Here is a 26,517-nt window from a genome sequence, read left to right as displayed (position 1 = left end):
CCCCTTTGGGTGCCATGTGTATGCCGGTCTCCTCCATGGGGGAGGTGCATGCCAGAAGGATTCAAAGAATCTTGTTGTTGGAATGCCAGCTGGGTGGGGTAACGGGCTGTTTTTCCCTGGAAATGATCCTTAATGGGGTTTTCCACTTTTATTAAAAGCAAATTCCAAATGTTGCCAGTCACTGCACTCAGACCTCTGCCCTCCCGGATTCACTCTCCTTGTCTCCACATGCAGCTGACGATATCATTATATCTGCTTTATGTAAGAGAGCCAAGATATAGTAGGCAATTAGCTTGACCTACAACCTCCCCTTACTCACACTTCCTTTCCACATTTATATGTGCTGTGTACAGAATGTCTAGTGTTTTTTTATAAGATGTGATCTCACACTGCTGAGAGCTGACAGGAAGAAACCTATCACCAGCAGAAGACTGACAATGTGACTCCACAGTATACTTTAGGCAACACTTGCAGCAGTTTTATGAGATCTATCTCTGTTACCAACCCTAAAATGGGGAAAAGAAAAATCCATTAAGTGCTCAATGCTAGTTAGAAACTGTTGGCATAGCATGCGGTTCATTTTCCCGTTGCATACTTCAATATGTTGCACTTTACACATTACAAAACTCTACAAAATGTAACTAGAAATGATGAAAACTCTTTATTTCAGGCACACAAGTCTACCATCTGGCAAGTCCGGCACCTGCCACAAAACAGAGATGTCTTTATGACGACAGGAGGAGTTGGAAGTCTTCACCTCTGGAAATAGTGAGTACCGTCTTTTATTTCTGGAGTAGAAGGCAATAAAGGGTTTTCTTGGGTCATGTAAAAAACAATCATAGTAGTAATAGAGAATATAAAAAAGGCACCAAAAGGAGTAAACAAAATATTGCAAATTCATATGTAATAACCACCATGATGATTATCAGACATCACACTTCGCTGTCATCACTAAGTACATTTAAGGCCTTTTGATTATGGTCACTGGACCTCTGCAGCCATGTGATCATTTCTAGCCATTTACCCTCCTTTTCTGAAACCTGTAATAGTTATTCATTGACCTCAATGTACGATACGCCATTTTTTTTTTTAGTCCTTTACTGACATATGATGACTTCTTTTTCTTCATAGTGAATATCCCGCCCAGCGATCCCGGAAGGACCCTGACGGTGTGGACATGGGGGTGGCGGGAATGGTCAGCCTCCTTCAGAACGTCACTCTGTCCACGCAGCCCATCTCCAGCATCGACTGGAGCCCCGATAAGAAAGGCCTGTGTGTTTCCACATCTTTTGACCAGACTGTTCGAGTTCTGATTGTCACCAAGCTCAACAAACTTTAATTTCAAGACAATAAGAATCTTATTTTTTTTCTACACCTTTATCTGCTTCAGAGAAGCCTTCATGTCTGTGATTCCAAAAATATATATATTTTTAACTTTCTCTCTTCCTTGTGACATCTCACTCGGCCGCTCTTTTTATTGATTAATCAAAATGGAAAGGGGGGAAAAAGGGAAGTCGGCTCACACGTTGCATTCAGACGCTTCTTTGGAGAGGAGTCACCGCACGGAGCCGTCCTGGTCCTGAAGCCAAGCAGAGGAAGAAGTCGTCTCCAACGTTAGTCTTTTTATAAACATCCTTGAGCATAAGCTGACACATTTCGACTAAAACGTCTTATTTATGGTCTATGAATAAGACGTTTTAGTGGAAACACGTCAGTTTATGCTCAAGGTTATCGGTGATAGTCCTGCCTATCTGTTTTTATAAAAAGACTTACAATAAAGGTGACTGTTTATCCTTAATCATTCTGGAGACAAATTTTTCCTCGGCTTGGCTTCTTTTTAATGATGACCATTGTTAGCATGACACTTTTTTAAAATACTTGCGTTCTCCTCTGTCTTACGATGTTATTCTTTATTTCCTCCTGGAAATGTACAAATTGATAACCGGATGTTATTATATCCCGTGTTAGTGTCAGTAGGGCTTGTTCCTGTAAAGATTGGTCAGGAATGCTAGAGAGACCCTCCACAATTGGTATTTCATGGGGTATACAAGTATTTTCGAAGACAGACCAGTTAGTATTGCTTACTGGTTTTCTATGTAACCAGTGTTCCTTGCGGAGTAATGCAGCCGGTGTTGGGGCTTATTCACACAACCATATAGCAAAGGTATTTAGGGTCCGACAGCCATGAACTCGTAGGAATGTGTTTTGCTTTTCAAGTTAGGAGACCTGGGTGCAGCTGGGCATTGTGGCTGTAAAATACAGCCGCTGCTTGTGTGAGTAAGATCTTAAAGGAACTTTCCAAGAAGAGCGTTGTGTTACATACCCTAGAGGGTTTCCATGAGTCGGATTTGTGCAGAGTTTGATTCCTTTAAGTTATGATATTTTATCTGAACAATCTGATCTACTTGATTTCTAGTCCCCTGCCTGTTCAGAGCAGAACCGATCACAATGATGCCTACTTAGCACAAATTTTTTGCACGTCCCATTACATCTGCCACAATGGGAATACCACTTCTTACCTGGCAGAGTCCGCAGCTCTTCTGGGGCAATGTCACGTGTCACACTGCAATGATGACGTCACATGAGGCCAAATAATCAACAGAAGAGTCGAGGATGCCAGGCGGTGAGGGACCGCTCACTGCTGCCGGGGCCGATAGAATGGGACGTCCGAATCCATTTGCTCCCTAAGATGCATTGAGAAGTGGCACCTCTACAGGAAGAGCTGGAGTGTAAGAAGCCACTCGGAAAACACATCTTCTATATATGTTTTCACTGTTTCATATTAACATTTAAATATACTTGTTTTGTAGATGAGCCTTGTAGTTACTTTTGTATGAGGAAGCATCTGATGCTGTGACATTTGCGATATAACATTGGTCCTACAGAATATATAAAACAATGAAAGCAAAGTGCTAAAATTACATATGCAATATTGGGAATTATGGCCGATTCCCAATCAGCTATTTTACTATTACCTCTGCATAATCGGAGTTGGATGGCAGCACAATGGCTACGTAGCTTTATACCACTCTGACAGTTCGGTGTATCCACTTAGGGTATCCATAGACCACTATGGACTCAAAGACTTTTTGGCAAAGAGGAGATTATCACAATGTTTGGGCTTTGCTCACGGAAATGATGAGATCTGGAGAGTATAAGCAATGTTTTTATTCATAACAATAAGTTTCGGTGCCGGACCAGCGCCTTTCTCAAGGTGAAAAAAACCTCTTTGCCAAACTGTTATCTGGACGGTCCTCTCCTCCAGCCACGGGGCGGCAGATACGGAACAAGACTTCTATAGACGTTGTGTCCTTACACGGCCATTACAGGTGAGCGCTACCAGCACCCTCACCCCCATCCTGTTCCTTTCGGTACTGCCCTATCTGTGCACATTTGTCAGATATTATCAAAATTATAGACTGTTCATGTCTTTGTCAGTGGGCAAACTTACAAAATCAGCAAGAGATCAAATATTTCCTTCCCGGTATGTGTTCTATGTGTATATATTCTATGCTAACCTGTCACTCTGATTTTACTGTACGCTGCACATGAATTTCCCGCTTTTATTCTATCTAATATAAATAAATATATATATATATACATATTTATATGTTTTGAGGAATATTTCCTTTGAAAACGATGTGTAAATGACAGAGAATTGTTCTATGTAAAAGCCCATGTTAAAATCGCACTGCATTCGGATGTAAATCGGATGCTAGATGTGAAAAATCGGATTGTACTCGCATTACACCCATGCGCCTCTCTGCAGGGAGACTCGGGCCGATTTTTCATACGTTTAGTGTGACTTTGGCCTTAAACAGAGTACATTCGCTCATCACTAGTCAGCGTGCTATCCAGTTAAAAATCTGATGACACACGTCCGATTTATACGCTTGTTTGCTTGAGTTCTTATTCTGATCTGCACAGATGAAAGAGGACTCCGAAAGGCTGACGTGGAGATCTGAAATAATGTAAAGACACTTTTTAAAATCAAAATAACATTCTTTTATTCAGCTATACAGATTAACCCTGTAACCATAAAACAGCAGCTGTATCAAAATAGTGCGCATACATCTGCATGCGTGCTGTATACACACAACGGTATATACAGTATATATTTTTTTAATTTATTTTTGTAGTGAGGGGCTATATCAGAGGCTATCTGCAAAGCTTTCTTTTTGCGAATTAAGATACATTACAAAAGAATGGTTATATCCATAATTTTAGTATGGATTCTTGGCATAGATCTGCAGATGCAAAGTCTGGAAATTAGTGCTGGTCTAATGTTAGCAGGTTACAGTGTTATAAAATATCATTTCCAACAAGATGATTTTCACGTCATACACAGAACAAAGAACTTTATCTGGCTTTGTGTGGAATTCACATTTTAACAGATAATGAAGTCAGATAAAGAACACCACATTTCTGTTCCCAATGATCAAAAGGAACTAAATTTTTTAAATATATATAAAAGTGTTCATTATTTCATATCCAGCATTTAAAACGAAAGAAATCTTGCAGATCCTCGTCATCCTCTAGCTTATTGTGAATGCCGGCGTACACCATCTTGAGAATGTTGGTTTTGAACTTTGCTTCTAGAATGGTTATATACTTCTCCAGAGAACCTGAAATAGGAAAAAAAAAAACTAAAATGAGCAGGTACGATCTAACTATATAAAGTCCTTTTTGCACATGATTAAACCAAAATTTTAATGAAAGAAACATGTTAGTGATGCACATTGTATCACTACCAAGGCACTGGGGACAGTTCACATGCTAAAAAGGACATGATCTCTTTAGGTTATCTTAAAAAGATACGATTAAGGAAAAATGAACACATTGTCACTGATTTTGTAAGATGATTGGGATCCTTCACTCAGTATAATATATATATATATTTATTTTTTTTTACAAATCTGAATTGTGGATAACGTTAACATGGAAAAAAATATTTTTCATGTTTTGTTAGTATCAGTACACTAAGTTTCAGTCTGGAATCTTCATTCCTTCATTTATTGTCAGACCCCTGATTTGAAGTTTGCAGCCAGATCCAAGTTTCAGATTTCTTTCTTGATTGTGTCCATCTCACTAACATAAATATCAAAAGACCGACTGTCACTTCCATACAGAGATCAGGTGTGAACAGGTGCTTACTAAGACTAGCCATCTCCATATATAACCAACAAAATAAAGCTGCACTCTGTAGCGCTATAGCCTGCAAACATGAAATATCTCAAATTTGAATTGTATTACTGCACTAGAAAATATGAAAAATTGAGAATACTTAGCTCATAAATTGGCCAATTCATGTGTATCCGGCAGCTGCGATAAGGCGAGTCTCGTTGCTGGGACCTATCCTGTAGGGACTCCTCTCAAATATTTTTCATGTTTAGTTAGTAAAAGTACACTAAGTTTCAGTCTGCAATCTTCATTCCTCCAAGATTCAGATTTCTCTCTAATCATAGTGTCGATCCCACTAATATAGACTGAATGTGTGATCTGTATATAACCAGGGTGCTGCTGAATTCAACAGCGCATATAGCAGCACTACTCCTACCCTGCACTTATTTCCTCTTCATATACCGTATATACTCGAGTATAAGCCGAGATTTTCAGCCCAAATTTTTGGGCTGAAAGTGCCCCTCTCGGCTTATACTCGAGTCATGATCGGTGGTGGGGTCGGCGGGTGAGGACTGTCATATACTCACCTAGTTCCGGCGTTCCTGGCGCTCCCCCTGCCCGTCCCACGGTCTCCGGGTGCCGCAGCCTCTTCCCCTGTTCAGCGGTCACGTGGGACCGCTCATTAGAGAAATGAATAGGCGGCTCCACCTCCCATAGGGGTGGAGCCGCATAATTCATTTCTCTAATCAGCGGTGCCGGTGACCGCTGACAGAGGAAGAGGCTGCGGCACCGAAGACCAGCTGTCCGGGGGAAGGAGCGGGACGCCGGGAGCAGGTAAGTATGTCATATTCACCTGTCCTCGTTCTACACGCCGGGCGTCGCGCCATCTTCCCGGCGTCTCTCCTCACTGACTGTGCAGGTCAGAGGGCGCGATGATGCATATAGTGTGCGCGCCGCCCTCTGCCTGATCAGTCAGTGCAGAGAGACGCCGGGAAGATGGCGCCGAGGAGCTGCAAGCAAGACAGGTGAGTATGTTTTGTTTTGTTTTTTTTATTGCAGCAGCAGCAGCTATGGGGCAATAATGGACGGTGCAGAGCACTATATGGCACAGCTATGGGGCAACGGTGCAGAGCACTATATGGCACAGCTATGGGGCAACGGTGCAGAGCACTATATGGCACAGCTATGGGGCAACGGTGCAGAGCACTATATGGCACAGCTATGGGGCAACGGTGCAGAGCACTATATGGCACAGCTATGGGGCAACGGTGCAGAGCACTATATGGCACAGCTATGGGGCAACGGTGCAGAGCACTATATGGCACAGCTATGGGGCAACGGTGCAGAGCACTATATGGCACAGCTATGGGGCAACGGTGCAGAGCACTATATGGCACAGCTATGGGGCAACGGTGCAGAGCACTATATGGCACAGCTATGGGGCAACGGTGCAGAGCACTATATGGCACAGCTATGGGGCAACGGTGCAGAGCACTATATGGCACAGCTATGGGGCAACGGTGCAGAGCACTATATGGCACAGCTATGGGGCAATGGTGCAGAGCATTATATATATGGCACAGCTATGGGGCAACGGTGCAGAGCACTATATGGCACAGCTATGGGGCAATGGTGCAGAGCACTATATGGCACAGCTATGGGGCAACGGTGCAGAGCATTATATATATGGCACAGCTATGGGGCAACGGTGCAGAGCACTATATGGCACAGCTATGGGGCAACGGTGCAGAGCATTATATATATGGCACAGCTATGGGGCAACGGTGCAGAGCATTGTATATATGGCACAGCTTTATGTGGAGTATCTATGGGGCAATGGTGCAGAGCATTGTATATATGGCACAGCTTTATGTGGAGCATCTATGGGGCCATAATGAACGGTGCAGAGCATTATATGTGGCACAGCTTTATGTGGAGCATCTATGGGGCCATAATGAATGGTATGGAGTATCTATTTTTAATTTTGAAATTCACCGGTACCTGCTGCATTTTCCACCCTAGGCTTATACTTGAGTCAATAAGTTTTCCCAGTTTTTTGTGGCAAAATTAGGGGGGTCGGCTTATACTCGGGTCGGCTTATACTCGAGTATATACGGTACTTTCCCTCTCTTTCTACAGCTTTTTTTCCTTCTCTGCCCTCCTAGAGACTCTAGATACTTTCTTCCCACTCCACATTGTGGAGATACTATAGATGTTCCACCCTCTATGTGATATACAGAAATTGGATGCTTTTCAAAACTGATACAAATCGGTCAAACCTGATGGCAATTCTTTCTTCTACCTCCCTTCTCTTACCACTAGGCCGGCTTCCCACGTCTGAGATGTACGTTCTGTGTACAGATTACATTACTCTATCTGATTGGGGGTCTCTTTATCTGAAATATCTGCTTTATAGGTATATATGGGGTAATTGGTTGGGGCAAGGAGACCTGCCCGTCAGACTGTGTATTGCCATCTGAGCACGTGCCATATATCACAGATGTATGAACCTGGCCTAAGGGCTTGTTCAGAAGAGCGTATTATGCATACATGAGGAGAACATGGATTAAAAAAAAAAAGGAAGAAACATCAGAAGAAGAGAACATGGACCCTTTATAACCAGTGTGCTAGTGCAAATGGACAATTTTAAAAATGAACCAATGGTCTGCAGTGGGAAAAAACAATAATCGCAGATCAGCACACAATTTTCGAACGTGACTGACCCCAGTTTTAGTACGGCTATTGAACCAAGCATAACGCTGAGAGAAGGGAGCGAGGACGATCTGGGGATCTGATGGATGTGTATCAGCTTTGAAAAGTACAGATGTAGACAAAGGACTTGTACTCACTCTACAGTATCAGTCATAAACAATTATTTAATGAAGACTATTTGGAAAAATGCCTAATTTTGCTTTTATGTAGCAAATGAACAATGAAAAAACTCTATTAGTGTTTATGGCTTTTATATAATAAAAAAAGAAAACGTTTAGCTTTATAATAGAGGCGTATATAAAGCATGAACAAGGAAAAATAGTGAAAAACCAGCTCACCTATTAGGCATTTGTTGTGGGGAAGCCCGGATACCGTGCAGTCATCACGTGGAACGATAAGATAAAAGGAAAAAGAAATCCAGCTTCCAAAAATATCAAAATTTATTGAAGATAAAATCCAAAGTCCAATGACATGGTTCACAGGAGAATGAGTAGCAGCAGGCTACGCGTTTCGAACAATGAGTTCTTTTTCAAAGCTGCTCACTATGCATCACAGTATGGTTAAATAGCAGCTGTGACAAATCACAGTGAGTAAATTTATCACCTGACACATAAGTGAATATATACAATAAAAACATCAAAAATAACAAAGACAAAGGAAAATTCACATACAAGTGCATCAAGCATTACATACAAACTAAATAATGTTGATATCTTAATAGTGGAACATAATTTCTTCGCGAGCATTCAAGCCCGCAGGATGGCAAGTGTTAAGGCAGAACATCCAGTAAGCTTCACGCGTCATTAAGCGTCTTTTGAAGTCTCCTCCTCTGGCTGACATCGCAAGCTTCTCAATGCCGACAACCCGGAAAAATGTTGTGCTCCTCTGGTGACAGGTAATAAAATGCTTAGAGGCATAGGACATGGAGCGATGACTATCAGTGGAGACAACAATGTCAGTAATGTGCTCAGAAATACGGATCTTAAGCGTACGAGTAGTACAACCTATATAACTCAGTTTACATTTTATGCATGTTATCATATATACCACATTTTTACTGCTGCAATTAATATATTGCTGAATTCTATATTCCTGTCTGTTGTCGCTATCATAAAAAGAATGTGCAGCGACAGAGTGAGCACATGTTCGGCATCTGGAGGCACCGCAGCGGTAAAAACCTGTACAATGTAACCAGGTGCGAGAGACATTGCCAGAATTGAAAAAACTGGGAGAAAGAATGTCAGATAACGTAGTGGCCTTCTTTGCAACCACTTGACACCCTGAAGACAAAATCTTAGAAAGAATTTCGTCCTCATATAAAATAGGGATGTTTTTTAAAATAAGAGATTTAATACTATTATATTGAGGACTGTATTTAATAGAGCAAAATGTCTTTTGATTTTGATTAGAATTCCTCTCCCTATTTTTTGGCGAGAGCATATCGCTCCGTTTTTTCTTTTTCACTATATTTTTAGCTCTAACGAGCGACCAATTAGAGTAGCCTCTTTTTTTCCAATCTTCTGCAGCACGAGTCAATTTCTTGCCTGAGAATACCAGCATCATTGCAGTTTCTAGTTATCCTGGTTAATTCACCTACTGGTATGGATTTAATAGTATGTCCAGGATGACTACTAGACGCATGCAAGATGCTGTTACCCGACAATGGTTTACAATATGTAGAAGTGGTGATGACATCACCTACAACACCACGCAACGTCAGATCCAAAAAAGAAATTACATGTGAATCAGTGTTACAAGTAAAACGAAGATTAAATTAATTAGAATTAAGATAACTCAAAAATTCCGGTATGGCAGACACATCGCCACTCCAAATAAGGAGCATATCATCGATGTATCTGCCATACCAGAATATATCCGAAAAAAACGGATTGCAGTCCGAGTATAGAAACAATTCCTCCCAATAAGACATGACCAAATTGGCCACGGATGGTGAATGTTTACCTCCCATAGAGACTCCTTTCCATTGGAGAAAAAACTGTTGATCAAAAGAAAAATAATTATGAGTCATCAGAAAATAAATAGCTTGCATAATGTAATTGCACAAATCGATAGTATAATTACTGTATTTGTGCAGATGAAATTCAAGCGCTTGAATGACAATATTCTGTGGGATACATGTATAAAGAGAGATGACATCGCAGCCTATCCAATGGAAACTGTCACTCCATACAGTATTAGAAAGTTGATGCAAGACATCCCTTGAATCTCTCAAAAATCCTGGAACTCTCATGACAAGAGGCTGCAACAGAGAGTCCACCCATTGACTTAAATGTTCCATAAGGGAACCCATCCCAGATATAATAGGACGCATTGGAGGAGGTGTAGTGCCCTTGTGCACTTTGGGCAAGCCATACATCGTGGGTATAATAGGATGACCCACCTTCAGATATTCCACATGCGTTTTAGTAAGTATACCCAAAGCTGCACCATCATCTACTAGGCTACACAATTCATTCTTAAAAGAAAATGTGGGATCTGAAGGCAATCTCTTATATGTCGTACTGTCACTGAGCAGACAATTAATTTGATCTTTATATGTCGATGTGTCCATCACTACTATTAAACCACCTTTGTCTGCCTTTTTTATAGTGATCTCGTTCATGTTTCTGATTTCTTGAAGAGCTTTGCGCTGCTTCAAATTAAGATTACCTTGACATGCTTTCTGCTGAACAGATATATCTAGAGATCTCAAGTCCCGTTCGATAACAGCTTGAAATCTATCCATGCAATCTACTCTCGATTGAATAGGATAGAATAATGGATTTTTGGTGTTAAATTGTTCAGCTTGATTTACATCTCTATTCATGGATACATTGAGATTATTTAGATCATTCAAATTTCTCAATAAACATTGTTCATTAAATGTGAGATCACAATATTCATTCTGAACAGTAGAAACACCCTCAGTTGCAACCGATTCCTGTCCGAAAAAATGTCTTTTAACTGTTAGGTTACGAATGAATGTATTAACATCCATTAATGTATGAAACAGGTCAAACCGCTGATCCGGTGCATATTTAAGTCCCAGAGAAAGTACTTGCAATTGTTCCACTGAAAGATTACAACTAGAAAAATAGTGAAAAACCAGCTCACCTATTAGGCATTTGTTGTGGGGAAGCCCGGATACCGTGCAGTCATCACGTGGAACGATAAGATAAAAGGAAAAAGAAATCCAGCTTCCAAAAATATCAAAATTTATTGAAGATAAAATCCAAAGTCCAATGACATGGTTCACAGGAGAATGAGTAGCAGCAGGCTACGCGTTTCGAACAATTAGTTCTTTTTCAAAGCTGCTCACTATGCATCACAGTATGGTTAAATAGCAGCTGTGACAAATCACAGTGAGTAAATTTATCACCTGACACATAAGTGAATATATACAATAAAAACATCAAAAATAACAAAGACAAAGGACTAAACGTACTAACTCCTCTGATGCATCTGAGCGCCGAGTTTCTTTCAGCTCTTCAGACGTGGATTCTACGGATAATGGTTCTAATGAAGTTTGCGTAGATGGAAATATCAATCAAAGTATGGATAATACTAATACTTACTATCGCAAACCAAGAAGACATAATTCAAAAAACGCAAGAGGCGCGGGGGCCGCAAGCATCGCAGGAAATTTCCGAATGGCTACCCGCAACAGGAAATAACATCTACTTTTCAAGGTGATTTTTCTAACGTTATAAATATTTCTAGTTGTAATCTTTCAGTGGAACAATTGCAAGTACTTTCTCTGGGACTTAAATATGCACCGGATCAGCGGTTTGACCTGTTTCATACATTAATGGATGTTAATAGATTCTCCTAACCTAACAGTTAAAAGACATTTTTTCGGACAGGAATCGGTTGCAACTGAGGGTGTTTCTACTGTTCAGAATGAATATTGTGATCTCACATTTAATGAACAATGTTTATTGAGAAATTTGAATGATCTAAATAATCTCAATGTATCCATGAATAGAGATGTAAATCAAGCTGAACAATTTAACACCAAAAATCCATTATTCTATCCTATTCAATCGAGAGTAGATTGCATGGATAGATTTCAAGCTGTTATCGAACGGGACTTGAGATCTCTAGATATATCTGTTCAGCAGAAAGCATGTCAAGGTAATCTTAATTTGAAGCAGCGCAAAGCTCTTCAAGAAATCAGAAACATGAACGAGATCACTATAAAAAAGGCAGACAAAGGTGGTTTAATAGTAGTGATGGACACATCGACATATAAAGATCAAATTAATTGTCTGCTCAGTGACAGTACGACATATAGGAGATTGCCTTCAGATCCCACACTTTCTTTTAAGAATGAATTGTGTAGCCTAGTAGATGATGGTGCAGCTTTGGGTATACTTACTAAAACGCATGTGGAATATCTGAAGGTGGGTCATCCTATTATACCCACGATGTATGGCTTGCCCAAAGTGCACAAGGGCACTACACTGTTGTGAACTCTGTTTTCGGGCTCCCTCTTGTGGTCACAGGTGGTATGGTGTGACTTTTGTTTTGGGCTCCCCCTGGTGGCTTTGTTTGTTATCCTGCGGATCTGTGGCTTATCAGCTGCCTCATTATTCACTGGGAGGTTCCTATATAGCTCTGTTTCACTTCCACTTGTTGCCGGCTGTCAATATATTCAGTGCCTTTCTGATTACTCCTGATAATCTTCGGTTTCTGTCTCTTCAGGAGAAGCTAAGTTCTGTTTAATCATTTTTTGCTCATCAGTCTGCAATATTATTTCCGTGTATTATGAGTTTAGTCCAGCTTGCTAATATGTGATTTTGCCGCTGGTTAACTCTGGGGTCAGAGTTGCTTCCCCCGCATCGTGAGTCGGTGCGGGGGCTCGAGCAATCTCTGCGTGGATTTTTTGAATAGGGTTTTAAATTGACCGCACAGTTCCCTTTCTATTTTCTGCTATCTAGTGTTAGTGGGCCTCATTTGCTAAATCTAATTTCATCTCTGCGTTTGTGCTTTCCCCTTAACTCACCGTTAATATTTGTGGGGGGCTATTCTATATCTTTGGGGTCATTTCACTGAGGCAAGCGAGGACTTTCATTCCCTCTAGGAGTAGTCAGTTTCTCCGGCCGTGACGAGACGTCTAGGAATTTTTTAGGTAACGTTCCACGGCTACTTTTAGTTGTGTGCGGATAGGATCAGGTTGCGGTCAATTCAGTTACCACTTCCCCAGAGTTTGTAGTCTGTTCAGGTACTTGGCTAGTCCGACTTGCGATCCTTGCCACTAGGATCAAAACAGTACAGCCGGCCCGTAAAGTGTTAATTGCATGGCAGAAGCAGGAGAAAAGAAGCCTTGAGAATTTTTTTTTAATTTTTTCAGCTGCCGTGTGTCTAGCTGCTGTGTGTCTTGCTTCTCTCCTCCTCTTAATCTTGGTGTGGCTCTGAACTCAGCTGCTGATATGGATATTCAGAGTTTGGCCTCCAGTGTAGATCATCTTGCTGCAAGGGTACAAAGTATTCAGGATTTTGTTGTTCACAGTCCTATGTCAGAGCCTAGAATACCTATTCCGGAGTTGTTTTCTGGAGATAGATCTAGGTTCCTGAATTTTAAGAACAATTGTAAATTGTTTCTTTCTTTGAAACCTCGTTCCTCTGGTGATTCCGTGCAGCAAGTTAAAATTATTATTTCCTTCTTGCGTGGTGACCCTCAAGATTGGGCCTTCGCATTGGCGCCAGGGGATCCTGCATTGCTCAGTGTGGATGCGTTTTTTCTGGCCCTTGGATTGCTCTATGAGGAACCTAATCTTGAGAACCAGGCTGAAAAAGCGTTGTTGGCCCTCTCTCAGGGGCAAGATGATGCAGAGGTGTACTGCCAGAAGTTTCGGAGGTGGTCGGTGCTTACTCAGTGGAATGAGTGTGCCCTGGCTGCAAATTTCAGAAAGGGTCTTTCTGAGGCCATTAAGAATGTCATGGTGGGGTTCCCTACACCTGCAGGTCTGAATGAGTCAATGACTCTGGCCATTCAGATTGATCGGCGTTTGCGGGAGCGCAAACCTGCGCACCATTTGGCGGTGTCTTCTGAACAGACACCAGACTCTATGCAATGTGATAGAATTCTGACCAGAAGTGAACGGCAAAATTATAGACGGCAAAATGGGTTGTGCTTTTACTGTGGTGATTCAGCTCATGTTATCTCAGCATGCTCTAAGCGCAAAAAAAAGGTTGATAAATCTGTCACCATCGGTACGTTACAGCCTAGGTTCATTTTGTCTGTTACCCTGATTTGTTCTCTGTCATCTTACCCGGTTATGGCTTTTGTAGATTCAGGTGCTGCCCTGAGTCTGATGGACTTCTCATTTGCCAGGCGCTGTGGTTTTGTTTTGGAGCCTTTAAAAATCCCTATTTCACTAAGGGGAATTGATGCTACACCATTGGCTGCGAATAAACCACAGTACTGGACACAAGTGACCATGTGCATGACTCCTGGTCATCAGGAGGTGATTCGCTTTCTTGTATTGCATAATCTACATGATGTTGTCGTGTTGGGCCTGCCATGGTTACAGACTCATAATCCAGTCTTGGATTGGAAAGCAATGTCTGTGTCAAGTTGGGGTTGTCAGGGAATTCATGGCGACGCTCCTGTGGTGTCAATTGCTTCTTCCACTCCTTCTGAAGTCCCTGCGTTTTTGTCAGACTACCAGGACGTATTTGATGAGCCCAAACTCAGTTCTCTACCTCCTCATAGGGATTGTGATTGTGCTATAAATTTGATTCCTGGTAGTAAGTTTCCTAAGGGACGACTTTTCAATTTGTCAGTGCCGGATCATGCTGCCATGCGGAGTTATATAAAGGAGTCCTTGGAGAAAGGACTTATTCGCCCCTCCTCCTCCCCTCTTGGTGCGGGGTTCTTTTTTGTGGCTAAGAAGGATGGTTCCCTGAGACCTTGTATTGATTATCGCCTTCTAAATAAAATCACGGTCAAATTTCAGTATCCTTTGCCATTGTTGTCTGATCTGTTTGCTCGCATTAAGGGGGCTAGTTGGTTCACCAAGATAGATCTTCGTGGTGCGTATAACCTTGTGCGTATTAAGCAGGGTGATGAATGGAAAACTGCATTTAATACGCCCGAAGGCCATTTTGAGTACTTGGTGATGCCTTTTGGACTTTCTAACGCTCCTTCTGTCTTTCAGTCCTTTATGCACGACATCTTCCGCGAATATCTGGATAAATTTATGATTGTGTATCTGGATGATATTCTGTTTTTTTCTGATGATTGGGAGTCCCATGTTAGGCAGGTCAGGATGGTGTTTCAGGTCCTGCGTGCCAATGCTTTATTTGTGAAGGGCTCAAAATGTCTTTTTGAAGTCCAGAAGGTTTCTTTTTTGGGTTTCATTTTTTCTCCTTCTACTATTGAGATGGACCCAGTCAAGGTTCAGGCTATTCATGACTGGACGCAGCCTACATCTGTTAAGAGTCTTCAGAAGTTCTTGGGTTTTGCTAATTTTTACCGTCGTTTCATCGCTAATTTTTCTAGCGTGGTTAAACCTTTGACGGATTTGACCAAGAAGGGCTCTGATGTGACTAATTGGTCTCCTGCGGCCGTGGAGGCCTTTCGGGAGCTGAAGCACTGGTTTTCTTCAGCTCCAGTCTTATGTCAGCCAGATGTCTCTCTCCCCTTCCAGGTCGAGGTTGATGCTTCTGAGATTGGAGCGGGGGCTGTTTTGTCGCAGAGAAGCTCCGATGGCTCTGTCATGAAGCCATGTGCTTTCTTTTCAAGAAAGTTTTCGCCTGCCGAGCGGAATTATGATGTCGGTAATCGGGAGTTGTTGGCTATGAAGTGGGCATTTGAGGAGTGGCGACATTGGCTTGAGGGAGCTAAGCATCGTGTGGTGGTCTTAACTGATCACGTTTTGATTTCGTGGTCTCGTACCTGCCTGGTTCGAAGAATGTGAAGGCTGATGCTCTTTCTAGGAGTTTTGTGCCTGACTCTCCTGGAGATTCTGAGCCGGCTGGTATTCTCAGAGAAGGGGTGATTTTGTCTGCCATCTCCCCAGATTTGCGACAAGTGCTGCAGGAGTTTCAGGCGGATAGACCTGACCGTTGTCCACCAGAGAGACTGTTTGTCCCGGATAGATGGACCAGCAGAGTTATTTCTGAGGTTCATTCCTCGGTGTTGGCGGGCCATCCTGGAATATTTGGTACCAGAGATTTGGTGGCCAGGTCCTTTTGGTGGCCTTCCTTGTCGCGGGATGTGCATTCCTTTGTGCAATCTTGTGGGATTTGTGCTCGGGCTAAGCCTTGCTGTTCTCGTGCCAGTGGGTTGCTGTTGCCTTTGCCTGTCCCGAAGAGGCCTTGGACGCACATTTCCATGGATTTTATTTTGGATCTCCCTGTCTCTCAAAGAATGTCTGTTATCTGGGTGGTGTGTGATCGTTTTTCTAAGATGGTCCATTTGGTGCCCTTGCCTAAGTTGCCTTCCTCCTCCGAGTTGGTTCCGCTGTTTTTTCAAAATGTGGTTCGTTTGCATGGGATCCCTGAAAATATTGTTTCCGACAGAGGATCCCAGTTTGTGTCTAGATTTTGGCGGACCTTTTGTGCTAAGATGGGCATTGATTTGTCTTTTTCGTCGGCTTTCCACCCTCAGACGAATGGCCAAACCGAGCGAACTAATCAGACCTTGGAAACCTATTTAAGATGTTTTGTTTCTGCTGATCAGGACGACTGGGTGACTTTTTTGCCATTGGCCGAGTTTGCCCTTAATAATCGGGCTAGTTCTGCTACTTTGGTGTCTCCTTTTTTTTGTAATTCGGGGTTTCATCCTCGTTTTTCCTCGGGTCAGGTGGAGCCTTCTGACTGTCCTGGAGTGGATGTTGTGGTGGATAGGTTGCATCAGATTTGGAATCATGTGGTGGACAATTTGAAGCTGTCACAAGAGAAGGCTCAGCGCTTTGCCAACCGCCGTCGCTGTGTGGGTCCCCGACTTCACGTTGGGGACTTGGTGTGGTTGTCTTCTCGTTTTGTTCCTATGAAGGTCTCCTCTCCTAAGTTCAAGCCTCGGTTTATCGGTCCTTATAAGATTTTGGAAGTCCTTAACCCTGTGTAATTTCGTTTGGACCTCCCAGCATCGTTTGCTATTCATAATGTTTTCCATCGGTCGTTGTTGCGGAGGTATGTGGTGCCTGTGGGTGCTCCGGTTGAGCCTCCTGCCCCGATGCTGGTGGAGGGAGAATTGGAATATGTGGTGGAGAAGATCTTGGATTCTCGTATTTCTAGACAGAGACTTCAATATTTGGTTAAGTGGAAGGGCTATGGTCAGGAGGATAATTCCTGGGTTGTCGCCTCTGATGTTCATGCGGCTGATTTGGTTCGTGCCTTCCATGTGGCTCATCCCGATCGCCCTGGGGGTTTTGATGAGGGTTCGGTGACCCCTCCTCAAGGGGGGGGTACTGTTGTGAACTCTGTTTTCGGGCTCCCTCTTGTGGTCACAGGTGGTATGGTGTGACTTTTGTTTTGGGCTCCCCCTGGTGGCTTTGTTTGTTATCCTGCGGATCTGTGGCTTATCAGCTGCCTCATTAGTCACTGGGAGGTTCCTATATAGCTCTGTTTCACTTCCACTTGTTGCCGGCTGTCAATATATTCAGTGCCTTTCTGATTACTCCTGATAATCTTCGGTTTCTGTCTCTTCAGGAGAAGCTAAGTTCTGTTTAATAATTTTTTGCTCATCAGTCTGCAATATTATTTCCATGTATTATGAGTTTAGTCCAGCTTGCTAATATGTGATTTTGCCGCTGGTTAACTCTGGGGTCAGAGTTGCTTCCCCCGCATCGTGAGTCGGTGCGGGGGCTCGAGCAATCTCTGCGTGGATTTTTTGAATAGGGTTTTAAATTGACCGCACAGTTCCCTTTCTATTTTCTGCTATCTAGTGTTAGTGGGCCTCATTTGCTAAATCTAATTTCATCTCAGCGTTTGTGCTTTCCCCTTAACTCACCGTTAATATTTGTGGGGGGCTATTCTATATCTTTGGGGTCATTTCACTGAGGCAAGCGAGGACTTTCATTCCCTCTAGGAGTAGTCAGTTTCTCCGGCCGTGACGAGACGTCTAGGAATTTTTTAGGTAACGTTCCACGGCTACTTTTAGTTGTGTGCGGATAGGATCAGGTTGCGGTCAATTCAGTTACCACTTCCCCAGAGTTTGTAGTCTGTTCAGGTACTTGGCTAGTCCGACTTGCGATCCTTGCCACTAGGATCATAACACTACACCTCCTCCAATGCGTCCTATTATATCTGGGATGGGTTCCCTTATGGAACATTTAAGTCAATGGGTGGACTCTCTGTTGCAGCCTCTTGTCATGAGAGTTCCAGGATTTTTGAGAGATTCAAGGGATGTCTTGCATCAACTCCATATCAGCATGGGTTTATGAGAAATCGCTCCTGTCAAACCAATCTAATCAGTTTTTATGAAGAGGTAAGCTATAGGCTGGACCACGGTGAGTCATTGGACGTGGTATATCTCGATTTTTCCAAAGCGTTTGATACCGTGCCGCACAAGAGGTTGGTACACAAAATGAGAATGCTTGGTCTGGGGGAAAATGTGTGTAAATGGGTTAGTAACTGGCTTAGAGATAGAAATCAGAGGGTGGTTATAAATGGTATAGTCTCTAACTGGGTCGCTGTGACCAGTGGGGTACCGCAGGGGTCGGTATTGGGACCTGTTCTCTTCAACATATTCATTAATGATCTGGTAGAAGGTTTACACAGTAAAATATCGATATTTGCAGATGATACAAAACTATGTAAAGCAGTTAATACAAGAGAAGATAGTATTCTGCTACAGATGGATCTGGATAAGTTGGAAACTTGGGCTGAAAGGTGGCAGATGAGGTTTAACAATGATAAATGTAAGGTTATACACATGGGAAGAAGTTGTATTAGAACACAGATATACCACCAGCTATCAATTTTAATATGTCCTAAATAGGGATATATATATATATATATATATATATATATATATATATATATATATATACACACATGTACATATACTGTTTAGTATATTCTGTGCAAAATGGGTGATTGCCACCACCACGTGAAGTAGGTAAACCCAGACACCTCGACTATGGACAAACCAAAGATAGTACCACACCAGGGAATAAGGTTATAAAACAACTTTTATTACATAATTATAGTGGCAACAAATATTACATAAAAAACATATATTATATAAAATATAAAATCTCTAATGTGACCGTGCGCACCACAGGACATATATATCAAATATTTTCAAGCTACACTCGGTATTTCATTATTAGGTCCCACACCTGATAAACACCATAAAACGTTGTGTATATCATGAATATATGACACACATTAACATAAAATGCAGCGTGCTGAAGAGGATTACTATACATACATATTGCACATGTGCTTTGTATCCAAACAGTATTCATTCACTGAAAAAAGTGCCATGTGCCAATAAAATCCAAGTCTGTGCTACAAAGAAAGTGCTATGTGCAAAAATCTACAAAGCAGCCATGGGTTCTAATACACCTGAAATAAGATCAGATAACCCAGGCTGAACAAACCATCGTGCCGTGTGAAAAAATAATAAATAATGTGAACTGCAAGCTGTTGGAATTGTGCCTGCACGTTCACACACCATAAGCTTAAAAAAAAAAAAAAAATGGATCACTGTGCATGGAGGGGACCTAAGGAAATTATGTACCATAAGTACCTTGAGTAGCTGAGTCCTGTGGGGACGTACCCCAACGCGCGTTTCGGATAATTCACCTTCGTCAGGGGGTGTTAAATGATGGTACATGTGGGGTTTATAAGCTGGCGTCCACCTATCCCTGGCGCCTTCAGTGTAACCGGCGCATGCGCAGTCAGGAGGATCCGGGGACCCGCGGCCACGCCCCACGTGACCGGACGTACGGGACTGAGTACCCGACGTTGCCTAGGACACCAGGGACGCAAACAGCAGACCCCAGATCGCAGACCACGCATGCGCTCCACTCAGGAGCACAGTATAGGAGAACCGACGCCTGTGTAAATACCCTATACTGTTGGAGTGACTGTAGAAAGGGGTTATATACGTTAACCCACTATTGACCATAGAGTCTAAAAATTGCTATGAATACCACAGACTATACAAACATTAAATACAAATATGCTATTCCATGTTGGTATATGTAATAAGATAATCCCTATGGATAAAAAAAAGAGTAACAGAACCTACTGTGCCAACTATGTACCTACTACCCAAGGTCCACAAAGATTGTAATAACCCACCTGGGAGACCTATAATCTCAGGGTGTGGTAATTACATAGAAAAAGTAAATAAATTTGTGGATGAAAAATTAAAACCACTGGTTGAAGAGCTTCCATCTTTTATAAAAGATACTAATGAGTTTTTAAAAAAAGTGGATGGCCTATATGTTGGTACAGACTCTCTATTGGTATCCTGTGATGTTGAAAGCTTATACACGAATATCAGACACAGTGATGGGGTTCAAGCTGTGGAATATTTCCTTGAGTCATCTGTGTTGCCCGTACCAATGAGACAGTTCATTACTCGGCTGCTGGAATTTTCACTCACAAGGAATTTCTTTCTCTTCAAGGGGTCCCTGTACCTACAGCTCCAGGGCACTGCAATGGGCGCGGCTTTTGCGCCCAGTTATGCAAATTTATTCCTGGGGCTGTGGGAGAGGGACCTCTTGATGTCAGGATCCGGGTCGTTAATGGATCGTATCCCAATGTGGGTAAGATTCATTGACGACATATTCTTTATATGGCAAGGTTCAGTGGAGTCCCTAAAAGACTTTATGGTTGAATTGAATCAGAACTCTCGTAACTTAAGGTTGACTTACAAGTATGATACAAATTTGATGGAATTTTTAGATGTTAGTGTATATAAGAATCATGAGAACTGTTTGGAGACTAGGATGTTTCGGAAGGAGACGGCTGTGAATGCACTCTTACATGCAACATCCGCACATCCTCCTGCAATGATTAATTCCATCCCGATTGGTCAATTCCTGCGGTTGAGGAGAATCTGCTCTGAGGATGTGGAATTTGAGAAACAAGCATCAGAACTCAAAGAGAGATTCCTGGAACGGGGGTACAGCCGCCGTTCAGTAAAGAAGGGATACAACCGGGCTAAAAATATTTCACGGCACCAGGCACTCTATGGAACAAAACCAACTAAAACCAACCAAGTAGTTAGATATATAACACAGTTCCATGGACAAAGTGAAATGATAAGATCACAGTTGAGCAAGTCATGGGGAATCTTAAAGGCGGATCCTATTTTATCCAAATATATAGGGGAGAAACCCACCATCACTTATAGGAGGGCAAAGAATTTAAAAGAATGTTTGGTGAGGAGCCATTATCCATATGATCAGACTGTGCCTTCATTCCTGGATAATACAAGACAGACTCTAGGGTGTAGGCCTTGTGGTAAGTGCGTGGCATGCCCAAATGTAGCAAGAGAACGGACATTTGTAAATTCAGATGGGACAAATATATTCCAAATTAAGCATAGTCTAACTTGTACATCTAAGGCAGTTATCTACTATGCCACATGTCCATGTTCCTTGATATATGTGGGCATGACCACCAGGCAGCTTAAAACACGTGTCCGTGAGCATGTGCTGGGTATTGTGGCAGCAAAAGAAGCTGAGGACATTTCATTATTAAAAACAATACCAAAACATTTTAGAATCCATCATAACTGTGATCCCTCGGGATTTAAAGTGATTGGCATTGACACCATCAAAAATGGTGAGCGTGGTGGACCAATTACAATACCACTATCTAAAAAGGAAACAAGATGGATTTGGGTTTTAAATACAGTTTCGCCCATGGGCCTAAATGAAAACCTAAGTTTTGCCCCTTTCTTATGACATTGATCTTGAAGTACCTGTTTTTTAATTAATTCATTAATTGTTTTAGTGTGACATGTTTTAATTGGATTTTGGATTTTAATCTTTTATTTCTTATGTATTTTAGATTCATACTTACCTGATGTATGTACTGTTGTGGGTGTCTTGGGGTTCGGTATGGTGAAACATTGAGGCACATGGATCCAAGTGGAAAACGTCGTCTTCTGTGGAGAAAGACCTCATTATGTATATTGATATGGATACAGATATTGTTATGCATCTCCTATATTGTACAAATGGATGGAGATAGAAGTGATATGTCATTTTTTAATTGGGATATGGATATGTGTGGGCTTTTGCGTACACATATGTGTGCACACTTATATGGTGCGTATACGATATCGATAGTTTTATGCATCACATAGAGATAGATTTGATATGCCAATCGTTTATGGGCACACATTTATGATTGTGAGGATGTATACATATGTGTGCACATGTTTATGTGTATGTATATGTATGCGTATGCATATGTGTATAGTTATTTATCACTTCGCTTCATTATATATTATGGCTTATCATTTATGACATTTCCACAATGTATTTGATTTCCAACAGAGACGCAGGTTGTTTGGGAAATTGATACATGTGATTCATGTGCCAAGATCATCCAACTCTCTTTTTTTGATCCATAGGGATTATCTTATTACATATACCAACATGGAATAGCATATTTGTATTTAATGTTTGTATAGTCTGTGGTATTCATAGCAATTTTTAGACTCTATGGTCAATAGTGGGTTAACGTATATAACCCCTTTCTACAGTCACTCCAACAGTATAGGGTATTTACACAGGCGTCGGTTCTCCTATACTGTGCTCCTGAGTGGAGCGCATGCGTGGTCTGCGATCCGGGGTCTGCTGTTTGCGTCCCTGGTGTCCTAGGCAACGTCGGGTACTCAGTCCCGTACGTCCGGTCACGTGGGGCGTGGCCGCGGGTCCCCGGATCCTCCTGACTGCGCATGCGCCGGTTACACTGAAGGCGCCAGGGATAGGTGGACGCCAGCTTATAAACCCCACATGTACCATCATTTAACACCCCCTGACGAAGGTGAATTATCCGAAACGCGCGTTGGGGTACGTCCCCACAGGACTCAGCTACTCAAGGTACTTATGGTACATAATTTCCTTAGGTCCCCTCCATGCACAGTGATCCATTTTTTTATTTTTTTTTAAGCTTATGGTGTGTGAACGTGCAGGCACAATTCCAACAGCTTGCAGTTCACATTATTTATTATTTTTTCACACGGCACGATGGTTTGTTCAGCCTGGGTTATCTGATCTTATTTCAGGTGTATTAGAACCCATGGCTGCTTTATAGATTTTTGCACATAGCACTTTCTTTGTAGCACAGACTTGGATTTTATTGGCACATGGCACTTTTTTCAGTGAATGAATACTGTTTGGATACAAAGCACATGTGCAATATGTATGTATAGTAATCCTCTTCAGCACGCTGCACTTTATGTTAATGTGTGTCATATATTCATGATATACACAACGTTTTATGGTGTTTATCAGGTGTGGGACCTAATAATGAAATACCGAGTGTAGCTTGAAAATATTTGATATATATGTCCTGTGGTGCGCACGGTCACATTAGAGATTTTATATTTTATATAATATATGTTTTTTATGTAATATTTGTTGCCACTATAATTATGTAATAAAAGTTGTTTTATAACCTTATTCCCTGGTGTGGTACTATCTTTGGTTTGTCCATAGTCGAGGTGTCTGGGTTTACCTACTTCACATGGGAAGAAGGAATCAATATCACCATTACACACTGAACGGGAAACCACTGGGTAAATCTGACAGGGAGAAGGACTTGGGGATCCTAGTTAATGATAAACTTACCTGGAGCAGCCAGTGCCAGGCAGCAGCTGCCAAGGCAAACAGGATCATGGGGTGCATTAAAAGAGGTCTGGATACACATGATGAGAGCATTATACTGCCTCTGTACAAATCCCTAGTTAGACCGCACCTGGAGTACTGTGTCCAGTTTTGGGCACCGGTGCTCAGGAAGGATATAATGGAACTAGAGAGAGTACAAAGGAGGGCAACAAAATTAATAAAGGGGATGGGAGAACTACAATACCCAGATAGATTAGCGAAATTAGGATTATTTAGTCTAGAAAAAAGACGACTGAGGGGCGATCTAATAACCATGTATAAGTATATAAGGTGACAATACAAATATCTTGCTGAGGATCTGTTTATACCAAGGAAGGTGACGGGCACAAGGGGGCATTCTTTGCATCTGGAGGAGAGAAGGTTTTTCCACCAACATAGAAGAGGATTCTTTACTGTTAGGGCAGTGAAAATCTGGAATTGCTTGCCTGAGGAGGTGGTGATGGCAAACTCAGTCGAGGGGTTCAAGAGAGGCCTGGATGTCTTCCTGGAGCAGAACAATATTGTATCATACAATTATTAGGTTCTGTAGAAGGACGTAGATCTGTGGATTTATTATGATGGAATATAGGCTGAACTGGATGGACAAATGTCTTTTTTCGGCCTTACTAACTATGTTACTATGTTACTATGTAACTTTCTAATACTGTATGGAGTGACAGTTTCCATTGGATAGGCTGCGATGTCATCTCTCTTTATACATGTATCCCACAGAATATTGTCATTCAAGCGCTTGAATTTCATCTGCACAAATACAGTAATTATACTATCGATTTGTGCAATTACATTATGCAAGCTATTTATTTTCTGATGACTCATAATTATTTTTCTTTTGATCAACAGTTTTTTCTCCAATGCAAAGGAGTCTCTATGGGAGGTAAACATTCACCATCCGTGGCCAATTTGGTCATGTCTTGTTGAGAGGAATTGTTTCTATACTCGGACTGCAATCCGTTTTTTTCGGCTATATTCTGGTATGGCAGATACATCGATGATATGCTCCTTATTTGGAGTGGCGATGTGTCTGCCATACCGGAATTTTTGAGTTATCTTAATTCTAATGAATTTAATCTTCGTTTTACTTGTAACACTGATTCACATGTAATTTCTTTTTTGGATCTGACGTTGTGTGGTGTTGTAGGTGATGTCATCACCACTTCTACATATTGTAAACCATTGTCGGGTAACAGCATCTTGCATACGTCTAGTAGTCATCCTGGACATACTATTAAATCCATACCAGTAGGTGAATTAACCAGGATAACTAGAAACTGCAATGATGCTGGTATTCTCAGGCAAGAAATTGACTCGTGCTGCAGAAAATTGGAAAAAAGAGGCTACTCTAATTGGTCGCTCGTTAGAGCCAAAAATATAGTGAAAAATAAAAAACGGAGCGATATGCTCTCGCCAAAAAATAGGGAGAGGAATTCTAATCAAAATCAAAAGACATTTTGCTCTATTAAATACAGTCCTCAATATAATAGTATTAAATCTCTTATTTTAAAAAACATCCCTATTTTATATGAGGACGAAATTCTTTCTAAGATTTTGTCTTCAGGGTGTCAAGTGGTTGCAAAGAAGGCCACTACGTTATCTGACATTCTTTCTCCCAGTTTTTTCAATTCTGGCAATGTCTCTCGCACCTGGTTACATTGTACAGGTTTTTACCGCTGCGGTGCCTCCAGATGCCGAACATGTGCTCACTCTGTCGCTGCACATTCTTTTTATGATAGCGACAACAGACAGGAATATAGAATTCAGCAATATATTAATTGCAGCAGTAAAAATGTGGTATATATGATAACATGCATAAAATGTAAACTGAGTTATATAGGTTGTACTACTCGTACGCTTAAGATCCGTATTTCTGAGCACATTACTGACATTGTTGTCTCCACTGATAGTCATCGCTCCATGTCCTATGCCTCTAAGCATTTTATTACCTGTCACCAGAGGAGCACAACGTTTTTCCGGGTTGTCGGCATTGAGAAGCTTGCGATGTCAGCCAGAGGAGGAGACTTCAAAAGACGCTTAATGACGCGTGAAGCTTACTAGATGTTCTGCCTTAACACTTGCCATCCTGCGGGCTTGAATGCTCGCGAAGAAATTATGTTCCACTATTAAGATATCAACATTATTTAGTTTGTATGTAATGCTTGATGCACTTGTATGTGAATTTTCCTTTGTCTTTGTTATTTTTGATGTTTTTATTGTATATATTCACTTATGTGTCAGGTGATAAATTTACTCACTGTGATTTGTCACAGCTGCTATTTAACCATACTGTGATGCATAGTGAGCAGCTTTGAAAAAGAACTCATTGTTCGAAACGCGTAGCCTGCTGCTACTCATTCTCCTGTGAACTATGTCATTGGACTTTGGATTTTATCTTCAATAAATTTTGACATTTTTGGAAGCTGGATTTCTTTTTCCTTTTATCGTATATAAAGCATGGCCGCCATTCTCCAAGTCTTCTACCAGAGCATTCAGAAATAAATCTCTTTGATACATGCATGTTGTGTATCGCTGAATAATTAATTATCTTACCGACCTGCTATTAGCAGATGTTGGGTTTTTGGGAGTTTGGTTTCTTTGGAGACAATAGACCATTTTGGTCAAATGATAACAGCGGATTATGGAGACATCACCATAAAAACCGTCTCATGGTCCATTCTTACAAATCTGATGTACCCAAAGTGCGCGCGGGCTAAGATTACAGCGGTATGTCTAATTATAATCTTATTTTATGTCACAGGACATATTCAGGCTGCAGGATTCAGTGTATAAAACAGATCATGGCGGGCTATGATTGGAATGCCCTCGTCCAGCGGGCGGGTCAGTCCTCCATGGCAGC

The 26,517-nt window shown here is 41.7% G+C and overlaps 1 protein-coding gene and 1 pseudogene across 2 annotated transcripts in view; both read left to right on the top strand.

Moving 5' to 3' along the window:
* LOC143804459 (dynein axonemal assembly factor 10-like) overlaps window positions 1-3,602 on the top strand; it is an 80,825-nt pseudogene extending 77,223 nt beyond the window's left edge. The window contains exons 8-9 of the transcript XR_013221026.1: window positions 671-768; window positions 1,132-3,602. The product of XR_013221026.1 is annotated as a dynein axonemal assembly factor 10-like (transcript). The remainder of the gene's footprint in view (window positions 1-670; window positions 769-1,131) is intronic.
* The window catches only part of LOC143804462 (uncharacterized), a 523,411-nt gene that overhangs the window by 395,663 nt on the left and 101,231 nt on the right, over window positions 1-26,517 (top strand). The window lies entirely within an intron of this gene.

Source organism: Ranitomeya variabilis, chromosome 2 (genome assembly GCF_051348905.1).
Source record: "Ranitomeya variabilis isolate aRanVar5 chromosome 2, aRanVar5.hap1, whole genome shotgun sequence".
Taxonomy (NCBI): Eukaryota; Metazoa; Chordata; class Amphibia; order Anura; family Dendrobatidae; genus Ranitomeya; species Ranitomeya variabilis.
Note: the sequence above shows the minus strand (reverse complement) of the source record. Positions and strands in the feature narration are given on the sequence as shown.